Raw genomic sequence first — 24,193 nt, 5'->3', positions numbered from 1 at the left:
ACAAAAAAGCATAGCTCTTACTACTGCTCCAGCAGCGATATGAAATTACAAATTGCAGAGTTTCTTGATATATTTTAGCTCTTCCAGTTACGATCTTTGGGGGAGTTTTCGCAGCATTTCATGTAATGATAAAAACAACTACTGGGTTCCAAAGCACTTGTACATGTACAATCTAATTTGCATTAAAGCATGCATTCATATGAATATAAGCTTACAATCAGCGGTAAAGCAGAAAAGTTTGTCATTTTGCAATCGCTCAACGTGGAGATTCTTCATAAAAAAGATTGATGCGGAATTCAATGAAGAGAAGAAAAATCACAATGAACCATACGAGTACAGGAAATGTGACATGCTTATAGCATATGACGGAGAGGATAAACAATGAAAATTCATAGGCCTTGAACGTTTATCACCAAACATACAGCAAAGAAAAATGGGGTTTATGTAAATCACAGGGATTTCCAGTTAGAGGAAAAGTCATATTTTGCATTAAGCTTAAAGACGATTATTTCATCACAGCATGTCTTGATTTTAGCCCACAATGGTGTTGCAAAAAGTAACAAATTTTCTCATTTCAAAATCACGCGAACCTTTAAGGGCCTTTGGGGGACCATTGCATTAGGATTTCTTGCAGTGTAACTTGTCCAATCAAGCAAACACTTTGAAAATGCTGATAACCTGCCAACATACTTTGAAATCTACATTCGTTCCTCGACAAAGTCTATTGTTTTTTTTCTTTTTTTTTCTTTATTGTTCTTTATTATATTTCCACTGATAAATATAACAATCACACAACAGAAAATGAAGAACCTCCCTTAAATATTGACCTATCCAAGTCTAACAGCCACATTGTAAACTTAACAGCTCATATAATATGATTATTATTATGTCATTACTAACGTTATTCATATTGGTTATCAAGTCATTACATATCATTTTATCACATTACATATCATCTTTTCATATAAGCATTGTATCATTACTCGCATAATCATTTCAGTATTGTAATCAAATATCATTATCATGTCATTTCTATATTCTTTCATGATTATTTCTTCATTTCAAAATCAAATTAAACACAAAGTTCCCCACTTACCCCGATGCTTCTCCAGCTTCCCTCTCCGAGATGCAATGAGACGTTCAGTTTTTTCAAAAGTAGATATTAGTCTTTTAAAGGCCTGGAAGTTTATTATTTTTAAGCGTCTACACCGGAAGATGAAAACTTTACCTAACAAAATAATCAGATTTTTCAGGGGGGGCGCATCGTTACATGTATCTCCAAATATGATAATAAAGGAATTTAGGTAGCACTCTATAGAAGTTTCTACTTTCAACCAATTTTTTACATCGTTCCAAAATGATACTACATGCGGACACTCCCAGAAAATATGAATATAGGATTCTACATCGTCATGACAGAAAGAACAAGAGCTAGAGTCTATTAATTTCCATATATGTAGAATTTTGTTACAAGGTAAAAATGTATTAATTAATCGGTATTGAAAATATCTAGTACTTGGATCAATAGTACTTCTATATAAGTTTGTAAATACATCTCGCCATGGTATAGGTTTGTCAAAATAATAGAACCAAGAAAGTCTAGTATTGTGTGCAAGGCTGACCTCGTTCATGGACGTAAGAAAGTAGATATACATGCTTTTATTGATTTTTACATTTCGTAACCATTTATAATTTTTTTGAAAGGGCAGGCACACAAGGTCTTTACGCTTCTCAGTACTAAGTAGTTTTTTCCATTTACCGGGAATAGCTGAAATAAGCTGTAGATATCTATGTTGGTCACAAGCATTTGGGAAATTTGTACTGAATTCATCATAAGACATAAAATTGCCGTCCGGGGACAGCAAGTCATTTATGAAATATATATTCCTATTCATAAAAGCTGTCAAACAAACAGTTTTACCATCAATAATAATATTAGAGTTTAAACAAATTACTTGTTGTCGTATATTTGCCGGCGTCGTGGGCTCTACGTGCTGAAATTGAAACCAGGACATAAAAACTTCAGAAAAAAATCCTTTTAAACAAAGGTTTATCACCGAGGACAGCTGGTAAAAAGGAAATAAACTATGATTAAGTTGAGGATGGAAGACTGTTACCCAGGAGGAAAACCATTCGGGATGAGAATAAAGTTTAGGTACCCATGAAGCTTTTATAGAAGTGTTGAACGCGCGTAAGTTTTTTAAGTTTAGTCCTCCATTTTCCGATGTATTGTATAAAACCCTCCGTGCAACTCGTTCAGGACCGTTGTCCCAAATAAAAGAAAATATCTTCTTTTCATATACTTTCAAAAAGGAATCGTTAGGGGATGGTAAGATTTGAAATAGATTTGTAAATTGGGGAACCACCAAAGTGTTAATAATAACAATTTTACCATACAGGGACAGATATTTATTCTTCATAGGTCGCAATAGTCTATCTAATCTCTCCAATCGGGGTTCGAAATTAACACTTGTAATTAAATTTAAATCAACGGGAATATTGATACCCAGTAGGTCAACATCCCCGTCAACCCACTGTATCGGTAGATGAGTGGGCAAACGAAAATTCGTGGATTTTAAGGGACCTAATCGTAATATTTTGCATTTATCTACATTCAAAGAAAGACCTGAGATATTGGAAAAACGCTCTAAATCAGACAACAAGGCATAAAATGATTCTAGCTTTGGTTCGAATGGAAAATTGGAATCGTCGGCGTACTGCGATATCTTTGTAATCTTTTCATATATCTTTAAGCCCCGAATAGAAGGATTAGACCTAATCTTAATAGCAAGAATCTCAACCGCCATGAGAAAAAGATATGGGGACAATGGACATCCTTGGCGAACTCCGCGACTTAAAATGAAGGGGTCTGAAATATAACCGCTGTTTATGACGCAACTCGTTGTTTTTTCATATAAGACCTTTACCCATGTAATTAACTGTGGACCAAAATTGAAAAATTCTAAAGCTTTAAACATAAAATCCCACCTTAACGTATCAAATGCTTTTTTTAAATCAGCTACAAATATTAACCCAGGTTTACTCTCTTGATCGTAATGTTCTATTGTGTCTATTAGTCTTCTAATATTGTCGCCTATATACCTATCCTTAATAAACCCTGTCTGATCCTGTTCAATTATGTCCGTAATTACATGTTTGATTCTCAAAGATATGCATTTGGAAAGTATTCTTGTGTCACAACCTAAAAGGGTAAGGGGGCGCCAATTCCCCATGGCAGTTGGGTCCTTGTCTATACCTTTACTGTCTTTTTTGAGTAGCAATGAAATAAGTCCTTTTCTTTGAGTTTCTTAGAGACATCCATTACCAAATGAATAATTAAAACATGTTAACATTGGTTTTTTAAAGACATAAAAAAAAATCTTATAGACTTCTATAGGTATTCCATCAATCCCTGGTGATTTCCCAGCCTGAAATGAATGTATTGCATTTTTCAATTCTTTTTCGGTTATTAGACCTTCACAAAGTTGCTGTTGCTCATCTGATAAACGTTTACCATAGTCATCGGGGAAAAAACCATCACAATTTACATCAGAAAGAGGCGTTGGAATATTTTCAAAAGAGTACAGTTCAGAATAAAAATTAACCTGATCAGAAAGAATGTCTTTAGGGTTAGAAATTACCTCCCCCGAGGGCCTTTTGAGTCGTTGTATATTTTTTCTTGTATAATTACGGTGGATTAGATTTATAAAATATTTAGTGCACTTTTCCCCCAGCTCCATCCAACGTGATTTTGACCTTAACAAGATACCATTAAGACGTTCATTATATAAAGATTCTAATAAATTTTGTTTATAAATTAATTCATCTAGTTGGGCGGGTGGGGGAGAGGCGACACTATCAATTTGACTCTGCAACACATTAATTTCGTCAATCAGTTCTTTTTCTTTCATCAGGTATTGTTTTTTCCTCCAGCTACTAAATTTAATACAGTGACCACGAAAAAAGCACTTTGCCGTATCCCAGACAATTTGAGGATTTGCGGTGTTGACGTTATTTTTAAAAAATTCTGACATAATTTGTTTGGTCTGTACAAGAAAAAGTTTGTCATCAAGAAGGGATTGATTAAATTGCCAGTAGCCAGGCCCTCGTGGGAAATCCGCCGTAACAAAAGACAAGGTGATTAAATTGTGATCAGATCTAAATTTGTCTGCAATAGAACACTTAGTAACTCTGTTTAATAATGAAAAGGATATCAGAAAATAATCTAGCCTACTAGCGTAGAGCCCCCGGCGCCATGTATACCGAACAACATTAGGGTTTCTAAAACGCCACACATCATGCAAGTCGAATTTTCCTTTTAGCTCCGAAATAGCTTCTAGTGCGTTCGGGTGATAATTTCGAAGTCGAGCACCTGATCTATCCATGGCTGAATTCTGCACTGTATTAAAATCTCCCACCACAACTAAATGTTCATTACTAATCTCAAATGTATCTATAGCTTCTTCTAATTCCTTAAAAAAGGACGGACAGTCATCATTTGGAGCATATAAGTTCACAAGACAGAAATGTAAATTATCTACCTCGATGTCTAACACAATCCACCGTCCACTTTCATCCGTTTTAACCTGATTAACCTGAACGCTGGCGCTACTCTTTATCAAAATAGCAACCCCTCTTTGATTTGAAGTACCATGGGAGAAATATATTTGTCCACCCCATTCGTTCTGCCATCTTTTTTCATCACTTACAGTTGTATGTGTTTCTTGTATACAATATAAGTGGTAAGGTTTGTCACTTAACCAGGTAAAAAGTCCCATTCGCTTGTGAAAATCCCCCAGCCCATTACAATTGTAACTAGAAATCCGACACTCTACCTTAGACATGTTGATGATATTCTCTAGGAGTTAAAACTTCTCGGAGAGGAAAGCTGGGTCAGGTCATCGGAGCACAGGATGCTCTCAGGTGATACTGCTGGTACATAACTATAAGTAAAATAAACTTGGGGAACCATCAAACATAAAAATGTAAAGCAATGAAAATGAATCAGAATAAAGATAATAGTAACAAAATAACAGAACAATTCATACAATGATTCAAGTGAACTCAATTTCAAAATCATAAATTTGTAACCATAAATCGCGCAATAAGAGGCAATATGAACAAAAATCATAACTGGTGTTAGCTCAGTCATGGTTACCATAGCAACCGCTATGAACTCAATGTGAACGAGATGAAGGGTAACGTCACGAACCAGAAATCGAGTTAGCTTGATAACAGAAATGAACTCAATATCAATATCGATTAAGTAGAAACAATAAAGTGCCAACATAAATTAGTGTTCAGTTCAACAGTGGTTGCCAAAATAACAGGAACCAATTCAGTAATAATCAAGCAAGTAACAACAAAATCATGAGACATAACTTGTGTTAGCTTAGAGTTGGTAGCTATAGTAGATGATATAAAATCAATATGAATCAAACAAAAGCCATGTAAGAAATGATACATATCGGCTTGAGTTGAATTAATTATAGCTGGAACATCAGTAGGAATTAAATCAGTATAAGTCAAAAGAGAAATAACCATAACATAAAACTTATTAAGGGTGGCCATGAATACTACAAAAGGGAGGTCTTCATAATAACACCAAAAAATAATAAACAGACAGACAGACAGGGTATCAGCTACCCTGTATAACAAAAGAATATACAACTGAGAATCCAAGATCATGTTCTTTTTCCGGTGGTATCTGGGCATTCGCTCCATTATAATTAATCGTTTTAAGTCCAGAGGAGCAAAATGTCAATAACAAGCACAACAAAAATAACTATTCGGGTCAAAAACAATATCATTTTCATTCCCATGCAAACTAAACAGAATAAGTATTTAATCCTGTATGTTAATATCAGAATCATTGGACAAGAACAGAATCAGAACAGAAATAAATCAAAGATATAACTTAACACAAGTCAGTCACAGCGTGACATGAGAACGAAGGACAATAATAACAAATCAGCCCCTATGGCCAAGAAAGACTGTTTTACACCTGTCAAAAATTCTTCAGACACACTTTGTGGAGATAACAACATTTTAATGCAAATTCGTCTCCGCCGTCCAGAAGACATTGCTCATGCATGGTTCATCAGGTGGGCTAAATCAATCATGTTGAGTCATTCAAGTTCATTCTACGAAGACAGGATAAGATCTAGCGCATCCACACGTTTTTTCTCCATCCCGTTGACTAACAACACAGCGAAAGTACTTTTGGGAGGCACCCTGATTGAAGCGTTGACTTTCATGATGCTGCGCCTGGCCTTGTCCACTTCCGCATTCCTATCTAGTATCAGTTTAGACCGTGCAGCCTGTAGGGGGGGCGGCAAATGTTCATGCACCACGAACTTGTTTCTAACACGCATATTACGGCCAGCTTGTAACACACGATCCTTGTCATGGTAGCTGACAAAACGAACAAGCAAAGGTGGGCCTGGCTTGGAAGATGATGGCTTTGCAAGCCGGTGAACGGCGACGATAGGCATAGCATTCGCAATACTCGAATCGAACCCCAGTTCGTTGACTAGGAAGCCTGTGAATACTTGAAAACAGTCCTCCTCCTTACTACACGGGATGCCCCTTATGATCACATCAGCTTTCATAGAGTATCTCTCGCTCAAAAGAACCGCTTTCGCTCTCTCACGACGTTCCTCCTGAAGGGAGTCACTCAGTCGCTTCACCTCACTCTCCTGGAACTCCGCGGCGGACTCCAGCTCACGCACCCGATCCCGCATCGCGTTCACATGCATCGGTAGTCAGATTTTCCAGTTTTGTGTCCAGAGAACGTATTTGTGACGAAAGTTTGTCCCCCATAGAGTTGAATTCCGCTACGACAGTCTTTTTAACTTGTGACAGGATGATTTGAGCAAGTGCCTGTAGCTCTGGTGAGAGGGATTTCAGACTCACCTCTCATACTGTATCAGCGTCGATTTCCTTAGCCGCCATTTTTGGGGTCTTGGGAGGGGTTTTTTTCTGAGACGGGCTGGTTTCACCAGCACTGGAGCCGGTAGACCCTCTATTCCTTTTGCCCATTCAGCAGTGAAGTCTAGACGTAGCAGAAATACTGTTTCCAAAAAATGAGGACCGCCTGCACACTTTAGAAGCTCGGACAGGTAACAAACTCTCGGAGCTGCCCGACTCACGTCACTCTATCGCCGCCATCTTGGATACCCCCTATTGTTGGTCGAGTCAAACATCTTTCATGTTATAGATCATAGATAATAGCCGTAATTATTGCATTAAAGAATATGAAGGCCTAAATTATAAAAATTGTTTTTCAATCATGAATGGAGATGCATGTTATAGAGAAAAAATTGCCGTGTGTAGTATGTTTTAAGATTATCTTAGATTACTTCTCACATTTGCAAATGTAAATTATAATTGAAAAGCAAAACAAAATGTTACTTACAGTTTCAGTATATTCTAGGACAGTAGTGAACCCAATAGCGGTGGTGCAAGTCATTGTAGAATGCAAAATACGTCAAAATCATAGTGTATCACGTCATATATCTATCTATCTATCTATATCTATCTATATCTATATCTATATCTATATCTATATCTATCTCTATCTCTATATCTATATCTATATCTATATCTATCTATCTATCTATCTATCTATCTATCTATCTATCTATCTATCTATCTATCTATCTATCTATCTATCTATCTATATATATATATATATATATATTATTTTTATCACAGGGGGTTTCTAGAAAATAATGACAAGAGGGAGCACACTGTGTCGAGGGAGCGAAGCGACCGAGGGGTGGATGGTGTGGAAGGGGGGTGGCCCCCCCTTCCACAGTGTGAAGCCTTTGAAAAATTGCAGCTTAAATGGGACATTCTGAGGCTATCTGAGAGAGAAATTTTAGCTCGTGAAACTTCAGAAATCGTAGAGTTAGTTCAAGGTTAGTTGTTCAAAATGGAAGAAAAAATAATAATTCCAGATTAAAATTGTGAAAAAAATATTTTTCCACTGCAAAATCAATTTTTTTGAAAGGAAACCAATAAATATAAAATTAGATTTTTGTTAAGTTTGAGTCCAACACAAATCACATTAAATTTTAGACCATGAAAAAAAATTAAAAAAAAAAGAAATACTTTAACTTCTCCCTGGTGGCCTTTTTTTGCTCATACTGCTTTTCCATTGAAGTTTTGGCATTGTGGCAAGCATACTAGTATATCTGTCCCTTCATGATCTGAACAAGCACCTGGCATGCCTGGACTTCATTAGCGGCAGGTCCGTGACGCTGATATGTACAGCGGGGTCCTTTTTAGCTTTTGGGACACCCGAATCCCTCAGCTGAAACATTAGAGTATTATATAAACATTGCCACGATCTAGCCATCTTTATCCAATTTGTGGCAGAAAAAAAGTCATCTCATTTCTGCAATGGATAGACTCCTTTGCCTTTTTCCATTTTATGCTTTGGGATGATATCTTTAGATGCTCAAATGTCAACAAAAACAGCTCGTAATCTCTCTAAACTGTCGGTGCAAGTTCCCGGCGGCTGTGGGTGAAAGGTCACGAAGTCTCGGGAAGTCTCGCTATCTAGGTCAGCTGACCTTGCATGTAAGCTATATCAAATCTCGCGAGAGCAGCTGACAGCAAAACAAGAAGAAACAAGATGGCGCCTCGGTCGGAAAAATGTAATTTCGATCGTGTTTTGCACCGTCTAAACGGTGCATCTACCGCAATAGGAATATTTTGGACTAATTATAACATGTTTTATGATCTGATACATTGTCTTGTGGTGGTGCTGGGATATTTTTAAGGAGGAAAGATCGTTTTCGGGAAAGATTGCATGTTGTACGGCAGCATGTTGTTGGAGAGTAAGAACATGGCCCAAGTGCGACCAGGGTTCAATCGGCATTTTGACAAGAGGGCGCAGGCCGGGAACAAGAGGGCGCGCCGCCCCTGTTTCCCGGTTTAGAAGAAATGATACATAGTATGGTAACTTCTACAACAATTTTGGTAACTGATCTACTCAACAAATACCATATGTGCAGTATGAGGCTATGTAATTTACTTGTACAGTCTTCTGATATATTGTCTAGGCACTTTCTGTAAGTACTGAACGGAACTGTACATAATGCCCACTGAAGAAATAACTAGAGCGAGACAACGTTTAACATTTAAGTTGAATGATGTGCAGCTTTGCCTCTTGATATGTTTTGTCACTGCTGAGACAAGCATGACAAATATGTACTATGTAAAAACGTAAGAGTGGCATGTTATGGATATTATCAAGAGGAGGCATAGAGAAGAACTGGAATCTAATGAACCTTGGATCCATCGCTACTGTTTGACTCTTGTAGAAGTGGAAAGAAAACCTTTATCACGGTGAGATGAATCTGAAAGACAGTTTAAGACATATGTCCAGGGTCATTCCAAGAAAATTGTAGAATGTAGCCTGGATAAATCCCCCCTAGCGGCAGTCCCACTAACGGCAGCCACTGGGAAGCGGCCCCGTAAAGGATCATTAAGTAGAGTGGTCGTTTGTGTTTACACAAACTGATCATAACAAGAATAAGAGGGAATAGCATGTAAGAAGGAGTTCGAAGAGGACACAAGGCTGGAATCTATTTCAATAGACTCATTTTACCATATTATAGCAAAGGATTATTAGAAGCAAGCAGCAAATGACATCAATACTACCACAATGCATGGCAAACTGACATTCATATCTCTCATTACGTCATCCATTCGTGGAAACCGTCACTCTGCTCCAACTAATGCGCAGCACGATGATTCCACTCTCGAACTGTCTTTACAAGTAGATACCATAGACAGTTGCAACACGTCGTGTACATCATGCAGTTATGAAGGAACAACCGCTTCAAAAATCTCGGCCATGAAGGGTTCAAGGACTGACAAAATATCGTCTTCAGTTGGCTGATGCCTTATTATTTTCACCTCAGACATTTCAAAGTAACACCAGTGGCACGTTTTCCGTAGCAGTATGAATTTTTCAGGATGACTTGTTCACCTATAGGTGCCACAGAGGGCTAAAAAAAATTAACGGTTCTCAGTGGCAAATGTGCAGATGTTGGCACATCGGCAACCAAATCTGTAGTGTGTTTTTTGGCACACTGTTCGATAGATTACCCGAATGGGCTCGGTGGGCGTCACTCCACCGCCAGGGAAGGTCGTGTAAATTGCCTTTCCCAAGGGCACAACGTCCGGGCATGGTGAGTATCGAACTTGGGACCTATTGATTCCGATCGTAATTTACTGTGTTCCTCTTGGCTTGCTGAATTGTATCTTTATCAATTTCTTGGTGGTCTATATACGCAATAACGTGTATTTTCTTTTATAAAGACGACGTTATGCATCTTTATATTGTCAAACCCGTTTGTATAGAAGTAGAAAGAAAAACAGTTTATGTGCTGACTAATCTAAACTTGCGTAACGTTACATGTACATATAGCTCTCAAACATCGATTCACTATGCTCTACTTTTAGTACCATTCCTGCAATTATTTATGAATTCGAAGTGCAGTGACGTGTTGAAAATAGAACGTATGTTCTTTTACAAAGACCACGTCATCCTTCTTTGGATGATAAACCTGCTTGTAGAGAAGTAGAAAGCAAAAAAGGTCTACATGTATGTACAGTTTAATCTAAACTTTGCGTATATGTACATATAGCTCTCAAATATCAATTCAGCATGCTCTAGTTTTAGTGCCATTGTGCCATTATATAACTATGTATGAGTTATATAATGGCACAAGTAGAGCTACATGTATGTATATTTGAAAGTAGAGCGAGGCCAAGTGAAACAGGTGATTTGAAAATTGTGCTCGGCTATTCAAGGTCCTGTGAGATATTGTGACTGTCTGATATTCTAGCGCTGTAGGGTGGTACCACCTTCTTACTTCTAGTAGCATGTACTGATAAAACTTTATTAACACAGCAAAAGTAAGGTATTATACAACTATGGATACAAAAACGAAAATACAATGTTATTAACGTTATAGTAATTGCAAGGTAAATTAGTATATCCCTATAAGGAGAGGCTTGCATACTTTTGCTGTTATTTTCCTGAATTTGAATATAATCATGGAAGTACAATACCCGTGTCATTGTCTTTGTGTATGATTTGTCACAGTTGCAGTTCAGGAATAAGTATTATTAAGGTCCTACCGCCGAAATGACCATATTACTTTTACATTTCTTTAAATAATTTGTTTTATTCTTAGCTTCAGGCAACATGCCCATATGTTTAGAAAATCCGCATGACCATAGCTTGTGCAGAACACGAGATAGAAAGACTTCAAGTTCTTCTGCAGTACCAAGGATAGCCAGCAGGGACCCCCAAATCTAATATTTTCTTCGATAGGACAATACCTAACCCCATAGCAAATGTCATGACAATATATCTATTATATGATAGCCTCTTGATTCAATGTTATGCTGCTAAACCACAATCATCTTTGCAGACGCTAAAAACAATTGAAAGAAAGTACAAAACATCTCAAGGCCATGCTAAAATAAGCTTCATACAACTTCAAAGCTAAGTACACAGGTGTTTTGTTTGTTTGTTTGTATTGCATACCCGGTAAACCGCATCAAGGCGTAACACACCAGGTTTGTACTGAAGGTTTGTTATGCCTAATCAAGGCATATGACAAAGAGGGAGGGAGCCAAGGGGTCACCCTGAAGGACACCAGTATTAATGCTGAAGGGTAATTGATTCATTAGCATGCAACCTTGCCTTAACTTACAATTCTATTGAACCATCTGAAATTGCCTTCACTTCATTAACATATCTATTTTTAGCGTATCTTATAACCTGGATGTCTCACCTTCATCAACGTATGGATACCTTTATTGTACACATATACCTACTGGGTTATTGTACCTCTCTCTCTCTCTTTCTCTTATATCATAATAGACAAGGAAAGCTAACTAGGTTGATTTTGTACACAATATCGGATCAGCGGAATACAAAATGATACAATTTGATATGCTTTATAATCCTCGTGCAGCAGCGCCACCATGCAGGGAAGGGGAAATTACAGTGTTAGCTTTCAACATTAATGCTACCTTTTAAAATAAAACTAAGAGTATTCTATCACCTGAATTGTCATTCTGAGGGTAGGGACTTACTGAATCTTTAAGCACTAGTATCTAGACATTCACGATATACGGCATAATGCACAAGACGTTTTACTAAGACAAATATTGTACATGTGTTGTTATTCGTCAGATTTCTTAAATCCTGTTTCTTTGATTTAGAACAGTTCTGATAGTCTCATTGGCGAAAAGGTCTAGCAAGAAATGGGCACTTTAAATTATCTAACTAGTAGCTGTGTTAATTTTATTTACTTCTCACCCCCAATCGAGCTCAGCGTCAAACGACCAAGCATAAAATTACGAAGCTTCCAGATCTTCGCCAGTGGCACAAAACTGTCTGTGGTTGAACAAACAGGTAAAAGGTCATCGGTAAAGAGCTGAGATATGGTCTGGCCTTCAGCGTGCTTCGTATCGACTTTTCATACTTAAAATAACAGTGTGAGGAACTGTACATCATCATGTTCGGCGACCGTCCGGATGAAACTACAGAGCGAACTTGGTCGTTGTAATTTCACGGAAGAGAGGACAGAAGACCTCAAAGACGAGTCCTTGTGTTTCCAGGATCCTGAAGTTTCACAACTCTACTTAAGTTACAGCACACCGATCTGTAGCCTGGTGTTTTAACCCAAGGCAATTGCAGTATAAACAACTGACGTTTCTAGTAAACTATGTAAATGACACTGACATTTCTGTCAATCAACTGACAGATATTACTCTTCAAAGTATTTCACCCGTTTGAAATTTCCCGCGAACGTGAAAGGGTGCATTCATTCCTTCCTTGACAGATTTATGTCCCTGTTTACGAAAGACAAAGTGACCTTCTGATTCAATAGACCCCTTTCCAAATACCGCGGCCATTTTGAATCTAGCGCGAGCGCGCATAATTCGAGCGCGGGAAAAGTAAACAAACGGTAAGCGGTAAAGCTTTGCAATGGCGTCCCCAATAGAAAGCAGTGTTGAGTCATCTTCTGCGGCGAGATGTTCTCCTCTTCGGTGAAATCCATCGATATATTTGCATGGCACAAGTAGATAATATTGTTGTGGACACTTGGACTCGATATCGGCTAGTAAAATTGTGAATTTCGGCTACTTTTCCACAGTTCCTGCCGGGCTGTTAGCGCGCGCTACAGTGATAGAATGCTAATATGTCTACACCGCGTGCTTGTGGTTTCCCTAATAATGCTAGCTAGAGTCGAGAAAAAATCCCACAAAACATATACTCTTCGGGCTGTGACCCTTGTAGCTACGTTGAGGTATATATATAACTGTTGAGCCTGGCTGTCGTGACAATGACAACATCATCTTGAAATTAAGTGAGTTTGGGGGAGGGTCGTGTTTTCTGCGCAGCGCTACATCGACTTCGCTCAGCAATATTCTATATTTCCGCCAAATGAAATCCTACAAAAACGTGAAAATATAGGCTTGAGCTCAATGTCCTCAAATTTGGCAGAATTCTGGCGGCTGTTTTGACGATCTTTTCGGATGCCAAGAATTTAGTCTTGAGGACTCCAAGTATGTGAGTGAAGGTGTGTTTTCCACTGCATGTGGCGTTTCTTTAAATCATTTTGCGCGGCAATATTCAAGATATCTGTTGGCCGGATGGAACCGAAAAATAAGTAAGATAATATTGGCTTGAGGACTGAAGGACCTCAGGCCGATATTTTCCTTTTTTGTGGGGTTTCATCCTGCGGAGGTCTAAAATATTTCCGCGAAAAGTGATGTAATGAAACGCTACAAAGAAAACACGCCCCCTGCTTCACTAACGAACTTCCTCACGCTAATCTTGGCACTAAAATATCGTCAAAGCAAAACCTCCTTGGTCAAAGTCAAAGGAGCCACCGAAGTTCCGTCAAATTTCTACTCGCAGAGCGCCCTCAAGCCTATATCTTCACGTTTCTGAAATATCATCCGACGGAAATTTTAAGATATTACGGCGCATAGTGAAAACACTCCATCTTTACTCACGTACTTTAGGTTTTGATATTTCAGAAAACGCGTCAAAAGAAGCCGCCAAAACTCTGCTAAATTCCTAACCAAAAGGACCTTGAGCTCAAGCCTACATTTTCACGTTTTTGTGGGATTTTATCCAGTGGAAGTATACAATATCTGCGGACGAAGCTATGTCAAGAAAGGCTTAACAGAACCAGGCAAAGTTGTCATCGTCTAAATTACGGTCACAACTGGTAAAATTCTGCATATTTCTATCTACGTAGCTACAAGGATCCCAGTCCGAAAAGTGTGTGTGTTGTGGGATTTTTTCTCGACTCTAGCTAGCATTATTAGGGAAACCACAAGCACGCGGTGTAAACATATTAGAGTTGTTTCACTGTAGCGCGCGCTCAACAGCCCGGCAGGAACTGTGGAAAAGTAGCCGAAATTCACAATTTTACTAGCCGATATCGAGTCCAAGTGTCCACAACAATATTATCTACTTGTGCCATGCAAATATATCGATGGATTTCACCGAAGAGGAGAGCATCTCGCCGCAGAAGATGACTCAACACTGCTTTCTATTGGGGACGCCATTGCAAAGCTTTACCGCTTACCGTTTGTTTACTTTTCCCGCGCTCGAATTATGCGCTCTCGCGCTAGATTCAAAATGGCCGCGGTATTTGGAAAGGGGTTTATTGGTGACCTGCACGAGGGCGCATCTTTGAAAAAGCCTGCGGCACATACGGGCACTTGCAAGTACATTGTACTGAAGTCACAGCTAGCCAATATATCAGCTTATGCTATAAGCCAAACGTAAGACATCGTTGTAATACAAGGGTACTTCACACGTCTTTGGGAGACAACCGTTTAGACAGCGGGGACATCAGGAAGAACATCTTGGCAACATTGTGCAGCATTACCCTCCGAGCCAACACCTGGACCTTCAACTGCCAACTGTGAGTTTGTTTTGGTGTCTTGTTAGCCCCTTGTATCTCTTCTGCCCAGTCGATACTATGGCATATACGTATGTAGGAACCTATACACTGACTATTGCATCCTACATACTGAATAGCAGTGTTACGACACAGGTCTGTTTGAAGTCAGATTTTAAGTTAACATGCATAAGGTTTCGTCCGTTATAGTTTGTTGCAGTTGTGTCCTTTTTTTTTTGAAAGGTCAACCTGGGACACCAACCTGTTCATCCTGCGTCAAGTTCCAACAATGATCACACTCCATACGTAGTCAATTCAAAGTCTCCCATTGTCTACATTTGCAACGTTTTCACTACAAAGAAGTTGTTCCCTTTCGTTGCTTCAATCATACATTGATATTAGTGTCCTGTGTCACAAAACGACTTTCCACTAGATCACGCTGCGACCTCTCTGCAGTCAAAATCGGATTTGTGCAACCCTTTATTTCATATTGAAATATAAACCAAAATATCAAATTATGACTAAAAAGACAGCAAAATATACAAAGCGTGAAAATCTTCTTTTTTGATCTATGAAAGTTGTTGAGAGCTCTGTCAAATCGATGGCAGCGTTGTCGCAGCGTGGTCGCCGCCCTAATGGAATGGGGGTGTAAGGGAGAGTTACTAAATGTCCCTTGAAAATGTTGCATCGACGAAAAGGTCATACGTATCAAGGTCATGTTGTTGAGAAAACCTTTGCATTTACGAAAGCTCTACTGAGCACAAAGCGCCGTATTGTGTTCTGTTGTATCGAAGAAACAACAGAATCCAAAACATCAGCCACCGACCCGTGACTAGGCGCACAGCGATGTATTTTGTTCCGATGAATCGTAATAGAACTGGCGACCCTACGATGGCAGCAACCGACAACAGACCCGTACAAGTCGCTGGCAGTCCCCAATATATACGCGCAATCTACACAATTACAACCGGATAATAGATTGGTACATGTATAACACAACCCCAGAAGCAAATAGTGATACTGGGCTTACTGCCTGATAAAGGAACCTTGACATGTGTCATAAGATTAATAGCCGATTCTTTCAGGTGGCGCCTATTGTGACCTCGGGTGCACTGGTTTGAAAGTGCGAGGGTACGCCCAGTTAAGTTGAGCTCCTGTTTACCGCAATCACGGGGCTTATACATTACCTTCAACCTTTTACCGTCTTCTGGCCTTGTGTGCACGTTCTTCCCAGATGCCTCTATCTGCAGGTCCTCGGGAAATATGTCCACGATCTTATCGCCTCTTTATATATTCATATTCCACTCCATACCACAGGTGTGGGAGTGAAATATATTGTTTTTGTTCGTGTTTCTTCTTGTCCTGTCATTTTGGTCAAATGGATTCAACTCAATCGGGCAAAATGACGAGTGTGCGTGTTTTACCTTCAGGCGTGTTTTACCTTCGCCAAAAAGGTTCTCGAGTGCCTGTGTGTGTGTGTGTCTGTGCGTAAGTGCGTGTGCCTGTGTGTGTCTGTGCGCGCGCGTGTGTGTGTGTGTACGTGTGTGTGCGCGCGTGTGTGTGTGCGTTTGTGTGTGTGTGTGTGTCAAATTGAACATGAATGTCTATATTGTGAGATGAGCTGAACGTAAAATACCTTAAATTCCAAGCAGATGTCGAGTGACCTTGACAAGTGAAGTGTGATCGCGGGTTGTATTGGTTTTTGTCTCATTTGCTGTGATCCCAGGCTGTACCCAAATTAATACCCCAATCCAACGCCTTCTTTATCCAACAGGTCACGCGTTCACGACCCTATCAGGAGCCCAATCCTGCCATGATCTAGCCTCCGATGCAGACTCCTCCCGGCTGTTTTCTTTTTCAAGTTACAGTTTATTGCCGGCCAGCAATAAGAAAAAAAATGTATTAGTATTTAAACTGTAACTTGAAAAAGAAAACAGCCGGGAGGAATCTGCATCGGAGGCTACCATGATCCCCAAATTTCATGAATTCACAGCAATGACCGACGAAATCTAACCATGGACAACGTATTCACTAAAACTTATAAAATTCCTTCTTGAGTCCTCTTGTTTTAAAGTCATATTCATCTCTGATTTTTTTCAGACAATGGGGGTTATCAGCATCATATTCCTCGGATGTCTGGTGCTCTTTTCCGGCCCAAATGCAGGTCAGTGAGGTGTATTTGATGGATACTTAACATACTTAATCTGCTAAATACTATTCAATGTCAAAATCTAAAATCTACCGAAATCTAGGTTGTATGTGGTCATCTTAAATGCTTAGTGAGAGCAGTGTCTTGTTATCTCCATGAAAAATGGAGAAATTGTTTTGGGTGTGTCTGTTTGTCTGTCTGTCTGTCTGTTTGTCTGTTTGTCTGTCTGTTTGTGTTTCCGGACTACTGTAGTCAGTATAACTCAAGAACCTCTTGATGGATTACGATGATATTTGGTATGTGGGCAGTTGTTGTGAAGACGAAATTCAAGGTCGATTTTGGGCCCCCTGGTATGTGACCTTGGTACTGCAGCAGAAATTCCATTTTTGTATCTCTTGACCTGGACGTGTTATGGTCTTGATTTTTTGGTGGCAGATAGCTTGTGGTGTAATGAAGACGTAGTGTGGGTTTGGGCCCCCTAGCAGCTTGCTCTGGAACTTCAGGGGCGTTATCGTGAAAATCTTCTAAGGAGAATAACTGAACAAAGGAACGACGGATTTCCATGATATTTAGCATACAGGTAGCTTAGACAGAGATGTACACAATGAAGTGCAAATTATGTTAATTAGCACTTAATTTGCATAGCTAATGAGGAAAATCTATATTTGCAGTGTTTTCCATTATCAGATTCAAATACATGTAGTTTATGGAAAGTGGATCATCAACAGATACCAATTATGCAAATAGATTCCTAATTTGCATAATTAATGCAAAAACACCATATCTCATCTAATTGGAAAATTACAGGATCGTCAATATTGCAACATGTGTTAGTAAGATAAAGGTGTTTATGACCAAGCATATATTATGCAAATGTATGTCATTTGCATGAATAGAACTGTTCATGGAGATATGAGGTCGTGGAACTCTTGTTTACAATGCAAAGATCCTGCGGTGGCTGTTCAATAACGATTTACTTTGACCAACTTAGAATAATTCTTTGTAAGAGCTAAAATTTCACAGATACGCATGTAATTGAATACATATCTCTATAATACATGGGTATTTTGATCTTTGAACCCCCAACCGTTCCCGTTTCACCGGTACTCGTGCAGGAAGAGTAAAATAGGAAGGTTTTTTGTTTGATTTTGTTTGAACCTTTGTTTATTCATGATAAGCTCAAATCGGCACGCAGGCCGCTTTTCATTGAGGTCATGAGGGAAGAGGTAAGGGTCAGATACAATATAACAGAGATAAACAGTCATTTGAGTCCTAATAACTCTATCAACATATATCATTACATATTTATGGTACAACAATATACAATTTCTACAACATACAACATAAAGTAGGGCGAAAGCTGATTCATGGTCCGTGTCCGTTCGTTTAGTTCATTTCCGTTACTTCAAGAGTCTCTTAAAGCAAGTCAGATTCGGAGCCGTACGTGTGTCTGGCGGTAGGCTGTTCCAGACATTTGGTCCACGGTAGGCTACCGATCTTCTGAAAATCTCTCGCTTGGGTTTGGGGACAACCAGCTGACTGCTTGTGCTTTGTCTGGTTGTACGAGTACTCTGGTCTCTGCAGTACACAAACATCTGGCGCATGTAGGGTGGCAGTTTGTTGTTTAGGGCTTTGAAGGTTTGTACGGCATTGTAGTACTGGAGTGTTTCTTTAATGTCTTTCCAGCTCAGCCGAGAGAGCACTTCGGTTGATGGTGTCCTGTGTGGGGCCTTGAGTATCAGTTTTCCAGCCCGATTCTGCATACTTTGAATTTTCTGTAGATCCTGGTCGGGGGCAGCTTCCCATGCTGTGCAAGCGTATGTGATGTGTGGTAGGAAGATGGCATTATACAGGGTACAGAGTGCTGAGGTTGAGATGAAAGGGTTTAAGTGTTTCATCATGAATAATGACCGCCGCAGTTTTCCAAGTACAGCCTTTGCCTGGTCTTTCCACTTGAGCTGACGATCGATAACTACACCAAGGTACGTGTATTTGTCGCATGTTTTTAGGTTGACGCCGTTGACAGCCAAGTTTGGAATGTTGCAGCTTGCCAGTCTTCTGTTTGTACCAATTAGCATACTTTAACATTTACCACCATTCATTGATAACGAGTTCGCAGCAAACCATTGCGACAGCCGTTGAAGGTCGTTTTGAAGTACATTCTCAATGTTGGTGAAGTCCTTGTTGCTATAGTAGATAACAGTATCATCTGCATACATTGAAATGTCACAAGACTGAAGGCATTCTGGCATATCGTTGACGTAGATGATGAATAGCAGGGGTCCTAGTATGGATCCCTGGGGTACTCCGTATTTTACTTGGTGAAACTCAGAGGTTGCTCCGTTGATGGATGTGCAGTGTTTCCTTCCAGTGAGGTATGATTGGAACCAGTCAAGAGCGGGTCCCTGTATGCCGTATCTGGACATCTTCTGTAGGAGGATGGTGTGATCCAGTGTGTCAAATGCCTTTGACAGGTCAATGAACACTGCTCCGGTTAGTTCACCCTCGTTCATGGCCTTGTACCATCTCTCAGTCAGTAAGTGTACAGCTGTTTGTGTTGAGTGTCCGGGTCTGAAGCCAGATTGAACTTCTGATAGAATGTTGTTGGTTGTCATGTAGTCGTAGAGTTGTGTATGCACGGCTCTTTCAAGGATTTTGGAGACGGCAGGCAGGATGCTGATGGGTCTGTAGTTGTTGGGGGCGTCTCTGTCCCCAGCCTTGTGTATGGGTGACAGCCTTGCCTTTTTCCAATCCTCTGGGAATTCACTTGTTTGTATCGACGCGTTTATGATGGTCGTCAGGGAAGGTGCTATTTCTTGGGCGGCTGACTTTAAAAGTCTGTTGTTGAGTTGGTCAAGTCCAGTGGCTTTGTCAGACTTCAGAGCTAAGAGTTCTTGGGTCACGAAGTCCACTGTCACAGGTTTGAGGGTGAAGCGGGACTGGTAGTATCTGACAAACTGTAGAGGACTGAAATGTGACAACCCTTTGTTGATGTTTTGGCCTAGCGTTTCAGCGACTGTTCCGAAGTATGTGTTGAGTACATGGGCGATGTCCAGTGGTGATGTTTTTGTGTTTCCCTCCGTATCCTTCATGCCAGTTATATCACCTGAGTTTGGCTTTCCTAACAGGGACTTTAAGGAGCTCCAAATGTCAGATACGGAACCATTGTTGATTTTGTCGGTGTAGTGGTTGCGTTTCTTGGAGAGGATTAAACGCTTGGTGTGGTTGCGTAGTTTTTTGTACGTTTCCCAGTCAGTTGGTCTTTGTGTTTTCTCGGCTGTGTACCTTGCTTGGTCTCTGAGGGACATGAGCTCGCGTACATCTTGAGATAGCCAGGGTGGTCAATCTGTTCCTTTTACCCGGAATTTCTTAACTGGAGCATGTTTGTTGCAGACCGATTCAAACAGTGACTTCCACGCACTCCACATGTCCTGAACAGAATCGAAGACAGCAACTGTGCTCCATGGTACCCTTGCTAGGTCTTTCTTGAACTGTTCCTCGTCGAATCTTTTGAAGATTCTTGCTGTGATCCATTTAGGTGGGGGTTTTGGTTGTTTCAAGCCTCGATACGTGTAGATCAGGTGGTGGTCACTCAATCCATATTTGAACACACCACTCTTTGAGTATTTGCTAGGGTTGGATGTGAGGATGACATCTAACAGAGTAGAGCTGTTTTCAGTCACTCGTGTTGGTTCCGTGTGATGATAGAGCCAGTTGAGGTCAGAGTTGTCATGTCTGTTCAAGATTTCTCAAACTCCTGTCCCATGGACTGAGAAACAAAAACTGGCACAGTTTTTACTTTCCCCTTTTCTCTGTGTTCAGATGGCTCCATTACCACACATCACTCATCATGATATGAGTGTAATAATTTTTTGTTTTGGTTTTTTGATATCGGAGAAGACAGCAGAGCATGACGCTACGACCCTTGAAGGAGGTGGCACATCTCTGGTTGAGAGAAATGAACGCAGTCTGATGGAGATATTAGCAGGTAATGTATGACTTGTATATATGTATTTCAGATTATTGTTAGTTTTATGTGTTTCAAGCTTCCAGTGGTATAATTAAAAGTTTTAATGTTATACCACTGGAAGCTTGAAACACGGGAAATGAAACAATGGCATATTGTTATGATTGTACTTACCATTAAAAACTATGGCTGACAAAGCATTCAAAGCTCCTGTATAAAGGAACAGTTAAATTTGTACACGAAATCAACATGTAAGTCATATGTCAACTACAATATTGTCTTATTGTCATATTTCAACTGACCAGCTTTTAAGGTTGAAGGTTGCACTTCCCTCTTTAGGATTTTGTTGTTATCAATTTCTGTTGGTTTGAACCTGTCTCCAGTCTTGCTTGATTGCAGTGATGCTGTTTCTGAAAATTGATTATCATTTGATACGTCGGTGAATGTTATACAAGCAAGTAATAAGATGCACACTGCGAAATTAACAAAGGAGAGTAATATGGTTGCACATGAAAGCTATTAGCTGTACACAAATATCTGCATAACTACATGTACATAGACTGCAGCAGTGAGATTATACACATACATGTAGAACATTACTGAAACCCACCACTTCTGTGTAGACTTGAGGAAAAGAGTGCTAAAAGCAAGTAAATTTTGGGAAGACAAAAAAGACATGCATTGGTAACTTTTGCTTTTAAGTGTGCTAACCAATGCAAATTATGCAATACTTGTGCACTCAGTATTACACAACCAAACCTCCTTGCCAACATACACTGCTATTTATCCATACATCATTGTTACATAATTGCAAATAGTAGGGTTCAAAGTCACAAAAGTATATTACCTATGTCCTCACAAAAGTATATTACCTATGTACCTAGGTTACCCTGTAATAGCATTCAGTCTCATTGTACATTTTCTTTCTCCATACAGAACACAAATATCCTGACTCTGTGACAGACACATAATGCTGACAACTGTACCAGAACATCCTGAGAGACAATTATAGCAGTATCCATCAAGGTGGCTATAGAGTACCTACATCTGATTATAGGACAGGACATGACAGGAGTTGAAACTTGCAACAGATGGTTTAAGTCCCAATTGCAAATTTATATCAATACCAAACTAGAGTAGAGTAGTTATCTAGTTATCATGTAGTACATATGTACAGCACAGCAATACTTGGCAAATTGTCTAGTAAAACTCAAGAGTATTAATGTTACAGGCAATTTACATCTCTAAATCTTTGCTGCTAGCGAAATTCTCATAGTTGTATATCATTGAGTCAAACTGTGTGAAGAGATATGGCCTCTAGATATGCTAACCTATCAAATATGATAACTGCTTTGTAACATAGCTCTCAACCATCAAGGTATAAGTTTCTTGATAATACTAGTAAGTGTTAGCAATAATGCTAGCTGCTGTAAAACAAATGCCTTCATAACTACATAGTGATGAAAACTGTAGCCTGGGCATTATATACACATGCATACTCGAGGCCACCACTTCTGTAGAAAGTTGAAGAAATGAGATCTATAAACATGATAAAATTTGATTTTGGGAAGAAATGATGACTTGTGCTTTAAATTGTGTTAACTGGTGCAATAATTGTGCACTTATCACACATTCTTACATACCTTGCTGTTGATACTTTTACTTCAGACAATACACTCTGTGTTACATCATGATTGCAAAGAGTAAGTCATAAAAGTATGTTACCTATAGCATCAGTCTCATTGTAAATTATCTTCTTTCTCCATACAGAACACATATGTCCTGACTCTATGACAGACACCTAATGCTGACAACTGTATCAGAAAATCCTGAGAGACAAGAACAGTATCCATCAAGGTGGCTATACAATGTAGAGCACCTTTCATCAGGGGCAGTACTTTACATAATACATCTTTACTACTTCTGTTATAGACTTCAGCAATCAAGGAAAATAAATTGCCAGGTACTGAAGTCAGGTGTGTTGATGTGATGACTGTATAATCTGCATTATATATTCGAATGTGTCCAACCCGCTTAATCTAGTCCTCACAACATGAATGATTAAAAAAATGTGTCATTTTAGGGCCTTTTATGTGTAGTGTATCTCTTTATGTTGAAGATATATAATGTAACATTTATGGGTTTGTTGTCACATATTGTAGTGAACTAACATAACATGTATTGTCAATTACCCTTAGAATCATGCTGTTTCATTTTGATGTGGAAATGCAAATTTTCATGTTTTGTCAAAAGTTGAAATGCCCAACCTTTCACGATTTTCCATGGAGAATATGCTTTATTGTAGCATGTCCAATAAAATATCTAACCCATTGTTTCGAATATTGTCATTTTTTTGGGGAACGAAATAACGAATGTTAGAAATGCCTGTTAGAAAATGATGATAAAGTTAATCACATCATAAGTAGCATGTTTGATATAAATGCCACATATAACGTTATGTAACGTTATATCTCCCCGGACCATGTTCACATTGCACTGTAGTGTCATATAACGGCACAAGAGCATGGCATAACCGGGAGATTATGTTACCAGTACCTGCTGAATGCTTGCTACGAAAATGTGGCGGTTTGTGACGGCCGACGGAAATGCTGTGTGCTTTCGGCAACGTTGAAACAATACTACGTGAGTAAAATTAGCCTGAAAATAATACCTCTCTGGTCTGTCCTTCATGCACCGAAATCAGTGTTCGTTATGACATGATGAATCTATTCCGTAGAGTTACAAATTCCAATGCGGTTCACCTCTAGTTCTCTCTTCCCCAAATACTCTTGGAATCTGTATTTACTTCTAACACCCTCTACTTTAAGTTTGGAATTCCACTTTTCCCATTTTGACAAGTGCTTATATTTTCAATATAAAAGCATTTAATTTAAAAATGATTACATATAGTTGATGAGTATGATGTACAGTTATGATTGATAACAATAACTTTCATGAATATTCATTTTGAAAATTTTCCTCCTGCAGGAATTCCTGCAGATTCTGCAGGAATTCCTGCAGGAAGAATTTGTCCTGCAGGAATTTCTGCAGGAAGACATTTTTCCATTTTTCCATTTTTCAAAATCTATATCTCAAAAGACTACTAGTAGATAATTAGTA

At 39.2% G+C, this 24,193-nt stretch overlaps 1 long non-coding RNA gene across 1 annotated transcript; it reads left to right on the top strand.

Annotated features, from left to right (window-relative positions):
• Window positions 1-14,790: 14,790 nt before the first annotated feature.
• On the top strand, window positions 14,791-22,936 carry LOC136441949 (uncharacterized). The gene is made up of 5 exons (XR_010756946.1): window positions 14,791-14,981; window positions 17,058-17,121; window positions 21,007-21,094; window positions 22,010-22,099; window positions 22,844-22,936. It is a non-coding gene; the product is annotated as an uncharacterized lncRNA (long non-coding RNA).
• Window positions 22,937-24,193: the final 1,257 nt, after the last annotated feature.

Source organism: Branchiostoma lanceolatum, chromosome 9 (genome assembly GCF_035083965.1).
Source record: "Branchiostoma lanceolatum isolate klBraLanc5 chromosome 9, klBraLanc5.hap2, whole genome shotgun sequence".
In the NCBI taxonomy this organism is placed as follows: Eukaryota; Metazoa; Chordata; class Leptocardii; order Amphioxiformes; family Branchiostomatidae; genus Branchiostoma; species Branchiostoma lanceolatum.
Note: the sequence above shows the minus strand (reverse complement) of the source record. Positions and strands in the feature narration are given on the sequence as shown.